General features: G+C 43.2%; 1 protein-coding gene across 3 annotated transcripts in view; it reads left to right on the top strand.

Moving 5' to 3' along the window:
- Positions 1–1207: 1207 nt before the first annotated feature.
- Positions 1208–15640, top strand: part of LOC309794616 (zinc finger protein 418-like) — a 28885-nt gene continuing 14452 nt past the window's right edge. For all 3 annotated transcript variants that reach the window (XM_082606334.1, XM_082606332.1, XM_082606333.1), the window contains exon 1: positions 1208–1454. The gene's annotated coding sequence lies outside the window, so the exon portion shown is untranslated. The remainder of the gene's footprint in view (positions 1455–15640) is intronic.

Genomic DNA, 15640 nt, shown 5'->3' with positions numbered 1-15640 from the left:
AAAATAAGGCCAAGGGCCTTTAGTTCTTCCTCAAGGGCTATAGATAATATCTTGAGCCATATCCTTGAGTTGTTTTGCAGAAACTAAAACCACCACCAGGTGGAAGAAGTTAACTGCGTGCTGACAACCAGCACATAGACCCCAGACCAGTTGGAGCCAGAAAACTGATAATTGAGCTTCCGAAAATATCACCATTACCTCATCATCAACCAGAGAATTGTGCACAAGCTGATCACACATCCTGCCACCCTCCCTCCTCACACTGTCTTTAAAAACCCTTCTTTGAAAGCCATTGGGGAGTTCAGGTCTTTTGAGCATAAGCTGCCTGTTCTCCTTGCTGGTGCCTGCAATAAGCCCTGTACTTTCCTTCACCACAACCGAGTATGAATGGATTGGCTTTGCTATGCATCAGGTGAACAGCCCAAATTTGGTTTGGTAGCAATAGTAGTTTGTGTCTCTTAATCCCATACCCCTATTTTGCCCCTCCCCCATGAAATATTTATTAGCTTCTGCTACCAGTGGACACATTTTATCTATGAATGACTAGGAATGATATGTGCATTTGGATCTCTGTCCTTTGGGAGCTTCTGCAATGATATGTTTAGTCTCAGGGAGCATGATTAAGTTCACAGGGTCTGAACTAATACATCTCCAACCTTGGATGAACGTCTGCAGGCAACACAACATCCCCCAGAAACTCTGAGTACTACCCCTTAAGAATGGACAAGTCCCTGGGACTTCCCTGGTGGCACAGTGGTTAAGAATCCACCTGCCAATGCAGGGGACATGGGATTGATCACTGGTCTGGAAAGATCCCACATGCTGCGGAGCAACTAAGCCCATGTGCCACAACTATTGAGCCTGCACTCTAGAGCCCGTGCTCCGCAGCAAGAGAAGCCACCGCAATGAGAAGCCCGCGCACCCAAAGGAAGACCCAAAGCAGCCAAAAATAAAAATAAATAAATAAATATTTTTTTAAAAAAAAAAGGACAAGCGCCTTCTAAGTCCTTTGGCCCGCTGACTCCATTTCCCAGCGCCCCTCAGGGGTCTAAGATCGCCAGTAGTCCACGCGCGGGAACTACATTACCGAGAATGCTCTGCGTCGCTCAGCCGCCTTGCTGAGCCAATGAAGGCTCAGAACAGAGGCGTTTCCGTGAGGGTTGCCTAGCGTGGGGCGGGACTTCCGGCGTCCTCCTCCGGGCGGTCATTTTGGCTGCTCGGGTGTGTTCATACGGACACAAGTTCTGGAGCGTTTAGTGGGGCTGACGGGACAGGACCGAGAAAGCGAGGGGGCAGTCGTTGTTCCCGCTGCACGAAGGCGAGTCTGAGGCTCGGCCGCGGCGCCGCCCGAAATGATCCGCACCTGGGCCGGTTTAAGAACCGCCGGCCCGCTCCTGGCCCCGCTCCGCCCACAGGCCTGGATGGCTGCGGCCGCTCGGAGAGACCCGCCTCAGGTAAACGCTCGTCCTCGGGCCCTCACCCCACCAGACACTAAAGCCCCAAGTGCTCTCGTCCCTGCAGCCGAGGCCCCGGTGTCCAGGACGGTGAAGCGCTAGTGTATGGGCTCCTGTTTCTGACAGTGGTCAACACCTCAGCTTTCCTGTTTAATTTTACTGTCGGGGTGTGATTAGGTGTGGGAGAGGGTTACAGGCACAGGAACCGGCCTGTACAAAGGCTTGGAGTTGCGACTGAGCCGTGAGGATTCGGAGAACCTGGGCTCCGTTGTGCCTGGCGCGGAACAAAGTTTGAGGCGGAGTCGCACCTGGAATAGCAGGCTGAGGCCTCTGCCTATATTCTCAGAACTCTGAGCGCTGCGGCAGATTTTAAACCAAGGGGGGACACAGACTACATTAGGCTTTTAAAAGTTTCCCAAAGGCTGTTCAACGGAGGAACAGACTGAAGGAGGAGGATGAAGTATTAGGGCACCAGGAGGTTGAATCTTCGTTCAAGCACACAGAGCTAGGAAGGTGACACACTGAGGCACGGAGGTTAGGCATCCAGCCCTAGTTCACCAGGCTCAAGGGCCAGGCGTGGGCACACAGGGGCCTGAACCCACTGAAACCTGACATGGTTATATTCATTCATCTGTAATCTGTCTCTTAAAACCTGGCTGTAGAAGCGCTCATGGGACCTATACCGGTACGTGTAGAGTGTCCCAGTCCCTTACTGATCCCTACCCCCACCCATATATTCTCTGTATTGTGGTGTCGTGGTATTCGTTAAGGACCCAAGCTCAGGATCCCGAGTCTACGAAGGATTATATGGAGGTATTTCCATTTCTGGCACCGAATGTAAACGGATGTGGAAAGGTTATCCCAGTACCAGGATGTAGAAATGTTTAGAGGTGGAGCTGAGTTGGGATCGTTAAGGTCTCCTTTCCATCCGGTGGGAAGACGGAGCAGGAAGACAAGGTTCGGGACTGGAATGGCTGCCTGAGAAGTTGGGTATCTATTCTGGAGGCGACAGGAAGTTCGGATCAGAGGAGGGGAATGATCTTACCTAGGTCTTTTTTTTTTTAAATAAATTTATTCATTTATTTATTTTTAGCTGCATTGGGTCTTCGTTGCTACGTGCGGGCTTTCTCTGGTTGTGGCGAGCAGGGGCCACTCTTCATTGTGGTGCGCAGGCTTCTCATTGCGGTGGCTTCTCTTTGTTGCGGAGCATGGGCTCTAGGCATGTGGGCTCAGTAGTTGTGGCTCGTGGGCTCTAGAGCGCAGGCTCAGTAGTTGTGGCTCACGGGGTTTAGTTGCTCCGCAGCATGTGGGATCTTCCCGGACCAGGGCTCGAACCCATGTCCCCTGTATTGGCAGGCGGATTCTTAACCACTGCGCCACCAGGGAAGTCCCTTACCTAGGTCTTAACAGGCTGCATATGGCTGCATAGTGGAGAACAGATTGTGAGACTGAGGGAAGAGGAAGGGAAACTAGGCTGGAGGCTGTTCTAGTAGAGGCCACTTGAGGGTTCATGGAACGGAGTGGTAGCTTAGAAGTGGCTGGATTCTGGATGTGTTCTTATTAAGGGTTCACTAGATTTCTTAATGTGGAAGGGAAGTGTCTTGTTCTGCTTGGGTTGCTATAACAAAATACCATAAGCTAGATGACATATAAACACCAGGAGTTTATTTCTCACAGTTTTGGAGGCTAGAAGTCCAAGATTAGGATGCCTGCATGGTCAGGTTCAGATGAGGGCCTGCTTCCTGGTTCACGGACACCATCTTCTCACTGTGTCCTTACATTGTGGAGAATGGAGAGAGGAGCAGGCTCTCCCGTGACATTTATAAGGCTGCTGATCCCATTCACGCGGGGCCTGCCTTCACGACCTCATCCAGTCCTAATTTCCTCCCAAAGGCTCCGGCTCCTAATACCATGAAATTGGGAGGTTTTGTGTCAACTATGAATTTTGGGGGGACATAAACATTCAGTTTTATAACAGTGAGAGAGTGAAACAGATTCAGAGATGAATCCAAGTGGGTTTTTTTCCCTGAAGTATTACATAATCGACTTCTATGAGTTTCAGGTGTACAGCATAGTAATTAGATTTTTTTTTTTTTCTTTTTTTGCGGTACGCGGGCCTCTCACTGTTGTGGCCTCTCCCGTTGCGGAGCACAGGCTCCGGACGCGCAGGCTCAGCGGCCATGGCTCACGGGCCCAGGCGCTCCGCGGCATGTGGGATCTTCCCGGACCGGGGCACGAACCCGTGTCCCCTGCATCGGCAGGCGGACTCTCAACCACTGCGCCACCAGGGAAGCCCAGATATTTTTGTACATCACAAAATGATGACCATGATAAGTCTTGTTACTGTCACCATTCAAAGTTATTACAATATTATTGACTATGTTCCCTACTTTGTACATTACATCCCTGTGACTGACTTATTTTGTACCTGGAAGTTTGTTTTGCGGTTACCATGAGGTTTTGATACAGCAGTCTCTCTATATATATTGTTTTAAGTTGCTGGTCTCTTAATGTCAAATGCATTTCCAATATCCTGCATTTGTACTCTCTGCTTCTCATGATTGCTGGTTTTGACATCATATTTGTGTGTGGATAATTTCCTACTTTGACTGTATGTTTACCTTTACCGGTGAGCTTTCCCATTTGTAATTTTCTTGTTTCTAGTCCTGGCCTTTTCTTCTAGAGAAGTTCCTTTAGCATTTGTTGTAAAGCTGGTTTGGTGGTGCTGAATTCTCTTAGCTTTTGCTTGTCTGTAAAGCTTTTGACTTCTCCATTGAATCTGAACGAGAGCCTTGCTGGGTAGAGTATTCTTGGTTGTAGGTTTTTCCCTTTTCGGGCCTGCAGAGTTTCTGCTGGAAAATCAGCTGATAACCTTATGGGGATTCCCTTGTATGTTATTTGTTGCTTTTCCCTTGTTGCTTTTTTTTTTTTTTTTTTTGGCTGCAGCTTGCAGGATCTAGTTCCCCGACCAGGGATTGAACCTGGGCCACAACCATGAAAGGGCTGAGTCCTAACCAAACCATTGAACCACCAGGGAATTCCCAAGTTCTGTATATTTTAGTGATGTATTTATTTTGCTCTCAAAAGATGCTGACTTGGGGCTTCCCTGGTGGCGCAGTGGTTGAGAGTCCGCCTGCCGATGCAGGGGACACAGGTTCGTGCCCCGGTCCGGGAAGATCCCACATGCCGCGGAGCGCCTGGGCCCGTGAGCCATGGCCGCTGAGCCTGCGCGTCCAGAGCCTGTGCTCCGCAACGGGAGAGGCCACAACAGTGAGAGGCCTGCGTACCAAAAAAAAAAAAAAAGATGCTGAATTGTACATTAGAAAGAGTACATTTTGCAGTATGTACTACAGAAAATTAAGACAAAGGTCAGAGAGCGATTATTATTATTCTTATTTTAAATAGGGTTGTCATGAAAGGGCTCTAATGAAGACATGAGGCCAGTAACTTGAAAGGATTGAGCAGCAAGCAGTCCATGTGGCTATTTGAGAACAAAGAAATTCAGGCAGAAAGATCTGAAATTATAAAGCTCTCTGGTGTTTGCTTAGGTAACATCAAAGTAGTCCCATTTGGTTTTGTTAAAAAACAATTCAACCAAGGAAATTGTAAAGATCTTATTGGCTTTATTCAGTAATTCATGAATTGGGCAGCATCCCATCTAACGAATGGAGCTCCGAAGAGCTATGAGAAAGTTACACTATAAAAGAGCTTATTGTTTGTGGTAAGGATACCTTTCTTTAGGCGACAGCAGGCAGGGGTGTATCAGGCAGATTACCTCACTAGTGCTGACCAGGTTAATTCCAGATTGACTGATTTAAGATTTGGTTTCTAGGGGAGGCTGAAACTGTAATTAAGTTAGGTGTTAAGTCTTGGTTTGGTGAGTGAAGCTCAGTTCAAGTGACTCCATTTGGGGCCAGTTTTCTCTTTTTTTTAAACAATTTTTAAAAATTTAATTTTTTTAAAAAAATATTTTATTTATTTATTTATTTGGTTGTGCTGGGTCTTAGTTGTGGCAGGCAGGCTCGTTAGTTGTGGCTCACCAGCTCCTTAGTTGCGGTATGTGGGCTCCTTAGTTGCGGCAGGCGGGCTCCCTAGTTGCAATTCAAGGGCTCCTTAGTTGCAGCACGTGGGCTTTTTAGTTACAGCAGGCGGGCTCCTTAGTTGCAGCCATGGGCTTCTTAGTTGCAGCACGTGGGCTCCTTAGTCGTGGCATGCAAACTCTTAGTTGCAGCATGCATGTGGGATCTAGTTCCCTGACCAGGGATCGAACCCAGGTCCCCTGCATTGGGAGCATGTAGTCTTAACCACTGTGCCACCAGGGAAGTCCCTTTAATTTTTATTTTATATTGGGGTATAGTTGATTAACAATGTTGTGTTAGTTTCAGGTGTACAGCAAAGTGGCTCAGTTATACATACACATGTATCCATTCTTTTTCAGATTCTTTTCCCATATAGGTTATTATAGAATATTGAGTAGAGTTCCCTGTGCTATATAGTAGGTCCTTGTTGGTTATCTATTTTAAATATAGTAGTGTGTATATGTTAATCCCAAACTCCTAATTTATCCCTCCCCTCCCCTCCCCCGCCCCCACCTTTCCCCTTTGGTAACAATAAGTTGGTTTTCAAAGTCTGTTTCTGTTTTGTAAGTAAGTTCATTTGTATCATCTTTTTAGATTCCACACTTCAGTGATATCGTAGATATTTGTCTTTCTCTGTCTGACTTCACTTCGTGTGATAATCTCTGGGTCCATCCATGTTGCTGTAAATGGCTTTATTTTGTTCTTTTTTATGGCTGAGTAATATTCCATTATATATTTACCACATTTTCTGTATCCATTCCTCTGTCATGGACATTTAGGTTGCTTCCGTGTCTTGGCTGTTGTAAACAGTGCTGCAGTGAACATTGGGGTGCATAGGTGAATGTATCTTTTCTTTCTTCCTTCCTCCCTCCCTCCCTTCCTTTCTTCCTTCCTTCCTCGGCTTTCGTGATATCACTTCCCCTACCAGGAATTGAACCCTTGCCACGGCAGGAATCCTAACCATTAGGCCACCAGGGAACTCCCCTGCACGTATCTTCTCGAATTATGGTTTTCTCCAGATATATGTCCAGGAGTGGGTTTTTAGACAATTTTAGGGAGAATACGTTTTGTGAAACAGAAGTAGTCTTCTCAAATTTACAATATTTTGATTTGACATCCATGATGCTAGGGCTTTGGGAGATCTTTCTTTTTTCTTTATACACAAACCACACTTCAATTTTAGATGGATGCAGTATCATCTCCATGGTATATCATAAGCTGTTTGCAGCAGATGTCATAATTCCTATTTATATTTCTAACTGAAACTCTCCTTATACCACAACCACCAGTTAGGGGAGTAGAATTGCATCCTACCCCAGTGACTGTTGGCACAGTTTCACTTACTGCCTGGAGCATATGCTGGCTTAAAGAGAGAAGACTTTCAGAATCACCAGCTCGGGTCTCAGATACATTCTCTGCTCTTTAGAGATGTAAAGTCCTGGGTTCGACCATCACTGTTCTAAGATTTCAGTGTTCCCATTGACTAAAAAGACTCCACATGGAGATTTCCTTTTTAGCCTTACCACCTTCACTTAGTTGGGGAACATTTGGAAAATCTAGGACATCTTCCCCTGAACTGTCTTAATAATTATAAATATTTCAGTACTTTCAGGGAAAAGAGCTCAGTCAGTATAGATCTGTCATTTAAAACTTCCCAAACCCTGCTTACAGATTTCACCTGAACTCCTGTGCACATATGTTGTCCCCTGGACCAGCAGCCTTTTTCCATCTCAGGTTCTTTTCCTCTCCAGATTGCAGTTCTTGGCTCACCATGTTTATTAAACTGTTGGCCAGGCCCGTGAACCTTCATCGTCAGTTCATTAAGTTCCCCAGGGTTACTCCCCTCTGTCGTGCTAGTCTGCCCCCGCCCCCCTCAGAAAGAACACAGAAATCACCATCGGAAAACACTTTCTGCCTCCTAACCTAAAACCAATCATTTAACTCTAATGCCAGCTAAGGACCATGCCCCCATGTCTTAACTTCTCTGTGGACTGGTTCTTTATCAGATCTCATGACTGGTGACCTGTTTATTACTGCTCTCTCTCTCTCAGTCTCTTTTTAAACTAACATTATAAACACTTATACCTTCTAAAAATAGTTTTTTCTGGGACTTCCCTGGTGGCACAGTGGTTAAGAGTCTGCTCCCAGTGCAGGGGGCCCAGGTTCAATCCCTGGCCAGGGAGCTAGATCCCATAGCTTGGCTCAGCTAATGCAATGCTCAAATCCTAACTTTTAAAAAAAGTTGAGGAAAAGCAGAAAATTAAATCTCAAAATAAAATTTCAGAATTAACATTGAGCAATTACTTCTTAATAATGGAAGTGAAATAATTCACCCACATGCATGCTGCAGCTAAGAGTTCGCGTGTCACAACTGGGGAGCCCCCCTGCTGCAGCTAAGACCCGGCACGACCAACTGAATGAATGAATGACTAATTTTAGAAAATAAAAATAGTTTTTTCTCTCTTCGTGATCCAGTACATTTCCTGTTCTACCGTCTCTTTCACCTTTTACAACTGAACTTTTAAAGAGCATTTTTCTTCTCTCTTTCAATTACCTCTGCTATGTAGCTCTACTCACTCACGTTTGGTTTATTAGCCTCACAGCTCCATCGTCATTAACAAACTCCTGAGTCCAATGGTAACTTCCAAGGTTTTGTTTAAATGTCCTCTCAGAAGCTTTTGCCACAGTTGACATTTTTATTCTTAATTTGAATTTGTCGGGTCCCCTTTTTCTCCCATCCCTTTAATATGGGACTGCCCAAGAGCTCAGTCGCGTCTAAATTCTCAGTCTGCACTCACATTCTATTGTGATTTCATGCAGTGTCATGACTGTAAATAGCACTATAAGCCCCAAACTTGCAAGTGTACATGTCCGTAACGTACCTCACTTTGAAGCTCCACAGTTATCTGTATAATAGACCTTTTCTTTGAATTCTAGTAGACATCACCAACTCAACATGTTAAAAAACATTTCTCCTGAGCTTTCCAGTTCTTCCTGGTCATAGCTTTCCCTGTCTCAGTTGGTGCCAATTCCATTCTTCCATTTGCTGAGGCAAGCCAAACATCCAGATACTATCCTTGATGCATTCTTTTTCTGACACCCCACATGCAGTCATAAGACATCCTGTTGGCCCTGCTCTGAAAATTTATCCAGAGTTTGACCACTTTCCATAACCACTTCTGCTACCAGCCTGGTCAGAGCCAACATCCTTTCTTACCTGGATTTCTTCAATAGTAGTCTCTATGCTCCCACCCTTATTCTTCTGCAGTCTTTTCTCAGCTTACCAGACAACACGGCCTTTCAGCGGATGAGATAGAAAATGTCAGTCTTTTGGTCAAAATTCTGTAATGACTACCATTTTCCTAAGAGAAAATTCAAAATCCTTACCAGGACCCTATGGAGCTTCATGTTCCTTTCTGACCTCTCTCTCTGTTTTGTTTATTTGTTTTTGTTGTTCTTGTTGTTTTGGCTGCGCCGCACTGGTGTGGGATCTCAGTTCCCTGACCAGGGATTGAACCCAGGTCCCCTGAAGTGGAAGTGTGGAGTCCTACCCACTGGACCACCAGGGATTTCCCGCTGACCTCCTCTCTTAAACTTTCTGCCTCACTCAACTGGTTTCATGTACATGGGCACCTGAGTTTGCCTGGGACATGACATGACCCTGGCTGTTTCTTTTGCTTGGATCATATGCCCAAAATATTCACATGGATTATTCCTTCACCTCTTTTCAAGTGTTGTCTGAAATATCCAACTGTCAATGAGGTCTCCCCTTACTAACATTTAATATTGCATCACTTCCACTAATTGGGCTCCTTTTTTCTCCTAAGGTACCTTTATCTTATTACATATTGTATAGTTTATTTTTTAAGTACCTTTTAAAAAATATTTAATTTATTTTGGCTGTGCTGGGTCTTAGTTGTGGCACACAGGATCTTTGTTGAGGCATGCGGACTTCTTAGTTGTGGCATGCGGACTTCTTAGTTGTGGCATGCAGACTCTTAGTTGCACGTGCAGGCAGGATCTAGTTCTCCGACCAGGAATCGAACCCGAGCCCCCTGCATTGGGAGCACAGAGTCTTACCTGCTGCACCACCATGGAAGTCCCTGTTTATTTATTTATTTATTTATTTTTTTGTGGTACGCGGGCCTCTCACTGTTGTGGCCTCTCCCGTTGTGGAGCACAGGCTCCAGACGCGCAGGCTCAGTGGCCATGGCTCACGGGCCCAGCCGCTCCACGGCATGTGGGATCTTCCTGGACCGGGGCACGAACCCGTGTCCCCTGCATCTGTTTATTTTAATTATTATCCAATGTCCACCTTTCTTAGCTATCTTGGTTCTCTAATTATGAGTCTCATTTCCTGACATAGCTCACCCACTGAGAATAATGTGACATACTTTAGGTGCTGAACACATATTTATTGAGGCAGCGAATATGGGTTTGACCCCCTTCTTCATGTTCATTTCTAAGACTCTGGCAGTTTTTACTTAAATGGTTTTTTCTTTTCCTCTCCCTTCCAGGCTATAATTTTGCAAGGTTTTCCAAAATGAAAACTGAATAATATTTAGGGAAAAAACTCCTCAGTTTGGCCTTAAACAGAGTCAGACCTTTTGCACAGATTCCTTCTCTCACTACTCAGACCTCACCTGTCTTTTTCACCTGATCTTTTCAGGCATGTCATATTTGGTGGTACCCAGCATTATGTCTTATTTCTGAACAATTTGCACATGCTTCTAATATTTAACCATGATAATACTTTTTGAAAACCTGTAATTTTGGAAGGAACAAAAGTTGTACATGAGGTGCCATACTGCATCTTTATCCATGAATGATACCAGATATTGAGACAGTTTTGGTATATTGGAAGTCCGTAAGCTTCTCCTAATAATAGACATATATTTGCCTGCAAGGTGTTTTAATTGAACCTCTATTAAAAATTGTTATTTTAGATAAGTCTGAATTTTTAAAAAGTTTTTATTTTATATTAGAATATAGTTGATTAACAATGTTGTGTTAGTTTCAGGTGTACAGCAAAGTGATTCAGTTATACATATACATGTATCTATTCTTTTTCAAATTCTTTTCCCATTTATGTTGTTACAGAATATTGAGCAGAGTTCCCTGTGCTATATAGTAGATCCTTGTTGGTTATCTATTTTTAAATATAGTAGTGTGTATATGTCAATCCCAAACACCCAGTTTATCACCACCACCACCACCCCCCAGGCCAGCTTTCCCCTTTAGTAACCATAAGTTAGTTTTCTTAATAGGTGAGTCTGTTTTCTATTTTGTAAATAAGTTCATTTGTATCTTTTTTTTTTTTTTAGATTCTGCATATGAGTGATATCCTATGATATTTGTCTTTCTCTCTCTGACTAACTTCACTTAGTATGGTAATCTCCAGGTCCATCTACGTTCTGTAAATGGCATTGTTTCATTCTTTTTAATGGCTGAGTAGTATTCTATTGTAGATATGTACCATATCTTCTTTGTCCATTCCTCTATCAATGGGCATTTAGGTTGCTTCCATGTCTTGGCTGTTGTAAACAATGCTGCAATGAACATTGGGGTGCATGTATCCTTTCAAACCATGGTTTTCTTCAGATATATGCCCAGGAGTGGAATTGCTGGATCATATGATAGCTCTATTTTTAGTTTTTTAAGGAACCTCCACACTGTTCTCCATAGTGGCTGTACCATTCTATTGGGTTGGCCAAAAAGTTCGTTCCGGTTTTACAGAAAAACCCTAACGAACTTTTTGGCCAACTCAATACATTCCCACCAACAGGGTAGGAGGGTTCAATAACAGTCTGAGTTTGATGACCTGGTGGTCATAGGAGTGAAACCTTGGTGAGAACTACGAAATCACCCACAGAGTTGGGTCTTCTCTTCCCTACTCTATACCTCTGCTAGCATGGCTGACTAAGGTCAGCCTCTCCTGAGGTTGAAGGGATTCAGTACTTTTAATTTTGCTAAGGAAAAATGATGAGAAAGAATAATGTTATTAGAATCCAATGTGATATTATCAGAACGCGAGGGGTTTTGAGATATGTTACACTCCAGAATAAACGGATAACACAGAAAATGGAAAACAAACTCAACGTGACTAATTATTAATATAAAAAAATTTTAGATAATAGTACAGAATATTTTAAAAAACCTAGAAAAGTGAGGAGGGTAATAGGAAAAAACCCACAAGAATCAAACAGCTACAAATGGACTGACTCACAGCTGAAATCATTTCATCTATAATCCTGCTCCATTTCCCTCCAGCAACTGCTTATGCTAAGACAAACTCCAAAAGTTGTATCACTACATCCCTAAATACTTAAGTAAGGGAATTCCCTGGCAGTCCAATGGTTAGGACTTCACGCTTTCACTGCCAAGGGTGTGGGTTCAATCCCTGGTCAGGGAGCTAAGATCCTGCAAAACATGTGGTGTGGCCCCCCAAAAAAAGAAAAAAAAACCTTAAATACGTGTACCTAATAGACAAGGACTTTTTTTGTTTAACTTAATTGTAGTATTTTATCATATGTAACTATAAACAATAATTCTTCCATATTATCCAGTACCAAACAGTATTCAAATATTCCTGAATGTTTATATTTTGACAGGTTCCTTTAAAGAAACATGAAATCACTTCTTATCTGTTATTATATTTTATATCTTTTGATTTTATAATCTTCTATGGATAACTCCCTTTTTAAAATTATTTATTTATTTATTTATTGCTGTGTTGGGTCTTCATTGCTGTGCGCAGGCTTTCTTTTTAGTTGAGGCGAGCGGGGGATATTCTTCGTTGCTGTGTGCAGGCCTCTCATTAAGGTGGCTTCTCTTGTTGCGGAGCACAGGCTCTAGGTGCGCAGGCTTCAGTAGTTGTGGCTCGTGGGCTCTAGATCGCAGGCTCAGTAGTTGTGGTGCACGGGTTTAGTTGCTCCACGGCATGTGGGATCTTCCCAGACCAGGGCTCGAACCCATGTCCCCTGCATTGGCAAGCGGATTCTTAACCACTGCACCACCAGGGAAACCCAATAACTCCCTTTTATACATTAATTTTTTTTTGTTTGAAAGAGATTATAATCCATGTAGAATTTTCTGATACTCTGATTTGGCTTACTGCCTTCTCATGATGTCTTTTAATGTGACGTCCCATGCTTAATATTTCCTGCAAAAAGGTAGTTATTTTAGAGATGAGATCAGATTCAGAATTATTCATTTTTCTCTTTTGTAAGATTATGATCAATGTAGCCAATGTGTCAACTGCACCTGAGTCACTCTGTCATCTAAGGGCTTTAGCAGCCATTGATAATTATTTCCTGTACCATCAATGTAGGTGATGGTTCTCCCCTCCCTTTTCCTGTATTAGGTGGAACGTGTTTTTTACAGACAAGAAAAGTATTGGAGGAGAAGTTCAGATAGAAAAAAAATATGCAAAAATATCTGCATTCTTTTTATCTCTCCTTTCTCAGTGTGATGATTTGATCCTTTGCCATTCTCCAAATTGAGGGTTTTTTTTTTTAGTAGTAGTGGTAGTAAACGTAAAGGATTTTTACAAATTTATTCTTTTTTTTTTTTTTTTTCTTTTTTTTTCTTTTTGCGGTATGCGGGCCTCTCACTGTTGTGGCCTCTCCCGTTGCGGAGCACAGGCTCCGGATGCGCAGGCCCAGCGGCCATAGCTCACGGGCCCAGCCGCTCCGCGGCATATGGGATCCTCCCAGACCGGGGCACGAACCCGTATCCCCTACATCGGCAGGCGGACTCTCAACCACTGCGCCACCAGGGAGGCCCCAAATTTATTCTTTAATCCATTGTAGATACAGTTGACCCTTAAACTGTGGGGGTTGGGGGTGCCGAACCCCTACACAGTCAAAAATTTGAGTGTAACTTTTGATTCCCCCAAAACGTAATTACTAATAGCCTACTGTTGACCAACACGTATTTTCTATGTTATATGTATTTTACACTTAAGGGTAGAGAAAAGAAAATGCCGTTGAGAAAATTATAAGGAAAAGAAAATGCATTTCCAGTATTGTACTGTATTTTTGGATGGCCGCCAGGCATGTGAAAAGATGCTCAACATTGTTAATCATCAGAGAAATGCAAATCAAAACCACAGTGAGATATCACTTCACACCTGTCAGAATGGCTATCATCAAAAAGACCACAGGATTTCCCTGGTGGTGCAGTGGTTAAGAATCTACCTGCCAGTGCAGGGGACACAGCTTCGAACCCTGGTCCGAGAAGATCCCACATGCTGCGGAGCAGCTAAGCTGTGCACCCCAACTACTGAGCCTGTGCTCTAGAGCACGCAAGCCACAACTATGGAGCCCATGTACCACAGCTACTGAAGCCCGAGCGCCTAGAGCCTGTGCTACACAGCAAAGAGAAGTCACCAATGAGAAGACCGCGCACCGCAACGAAGAGTAGCCCCCGCTCGCTGCAGTTAGAGAAAGCTCATGCGCAGCAAGAAGACCCAATGGAGCCAAAAATAAATAAATAAATAAATAAATAAGCCACACATAACAAGGATGTGGAGAAAAGGGAACCCTCCTACGCTGTTAGCGGGAAGGTAAATTGGTGCAGCCACTGTGGAACAGAATATGGAGGTTCCTCAAAAGAACTAAAACTAGAACTACCATATGATCCAGCAATGCCACCCCTGGCTATTTATCCAAACAAACAAACAAAAACCCACTAATTTGAAAAGATACATGTACCCCAGTGTTCATAGCAGCATTATTTACAGTAGCCAATATATAGAAGCAACCTAAGTGTCCATCAGTAGATGAGTGGATAAAGAAGATGTGGGATATATATAAATGTATATATCTTTGATATATGTATTATATATATTATGTGTATATATTTAATAGAATAGAATACTACTCAGCCCTAAAAAGAGTGAAGTTTTGCATATGCAACAACATGAATGGACTTGGAGTGTATTATGCTTAGTGAAATAATTCAAAGAGAAGGGTAAATACTGTATGATACCACTTACATGTGGAATCTAAAAAAGAAGACAAACGGGTGAAGATAACAAAAAAGAAACAGGGACTTCTCTGGTGGTCCAATGGTTAAGAACCCGCCTTCCAATGCAGGGGACTCAGGTTTGATCCCTGGTTGGGGAACTAAGATCCCACATGCCGCAGGGCAACTAAGCCCGCTCATTGCAACTATTGAGCACTTGAGCCACAACTGGAGAGCTCGCGTGCCACAACTGCTGAGGCCTCAAGCCACGACTAGGACTCGATGCAGCCAAAAATTAAATAAATAAAAATATGTTAAAAAGGCTTACAGATATAGAGTACAAACTAGTGGTTACTAGCGAGGAGAGCGAAGGGGAGGGGCAAGATAGAAGTAGGGGATTTAGACGTACAAACAACTACATACAAAATAAGCAACAAGGATATATTGTACATAAGGGATATAGGCAATATTTTATAACTGTAAATGGAGTATAACCTTTAAAAAGTGTGAATCACTTTGTTGTACACCTGAAGCTCATTGTAAATCAGCTCTACCTTAATTAAAAAATAAGATAATGTGAAAAAGAAATTGATATTTATAGGTATAATAATTCATGTGTTAATAATAAAGCAGCAGTATGATTGCTTCATGATAGCCTAGCCTATACACTAATGAATGAATGATCATAAAATTTTTATGGCATACAGTATTACAGTTATATTCATACGAGTTACCTGTGATGACAGGTTGATATGCAGTTTCTCCAATTAAGAGAAAAGGAGAGAGATACTATATAATAATTCTTTGAAAGCAAAGTTATAAAACAGTAAAAAACTAACACATTATTAATTTTATATTAAATATCACTCACCTTATTCCTATGTAAGGATGGGCTATCCACTTCAATACAAGTCTTTTTTTTTTTTTTTGGCTGCCCCGCGCATCATGCGGGATCTTAGTTCCCTGACCAGGGATCGAACCCGTGCCCCCTGCAGTGGAAGCGTGGAGTCCTAACCGCTGGACCGCCTGGGGATACCTCAATACAAGTCTTGCACACAGTGTTCTACATGATGAATACTTAGGCAATGATGATGATGACGCAAAAAAGGTCTCATACAGTTCTTACCGTACAGTTATTAG

Source organism: Mesoplodon mirus, assembly GCF_964341445.2.
Source record: "Mesoplodon mirus genome assembly, chromosome: 19".
NCBI lineage: Eukaryota > Metazoa > Chordata > Mammalia > Artiodactyla > Ziphiidae > Mesoplodon > Mesoplodon mirus.
Note: the sequence above shows the minus strand (reverse complement) of the source record. Positions and strands in the feature narration are given on the sequence as shown.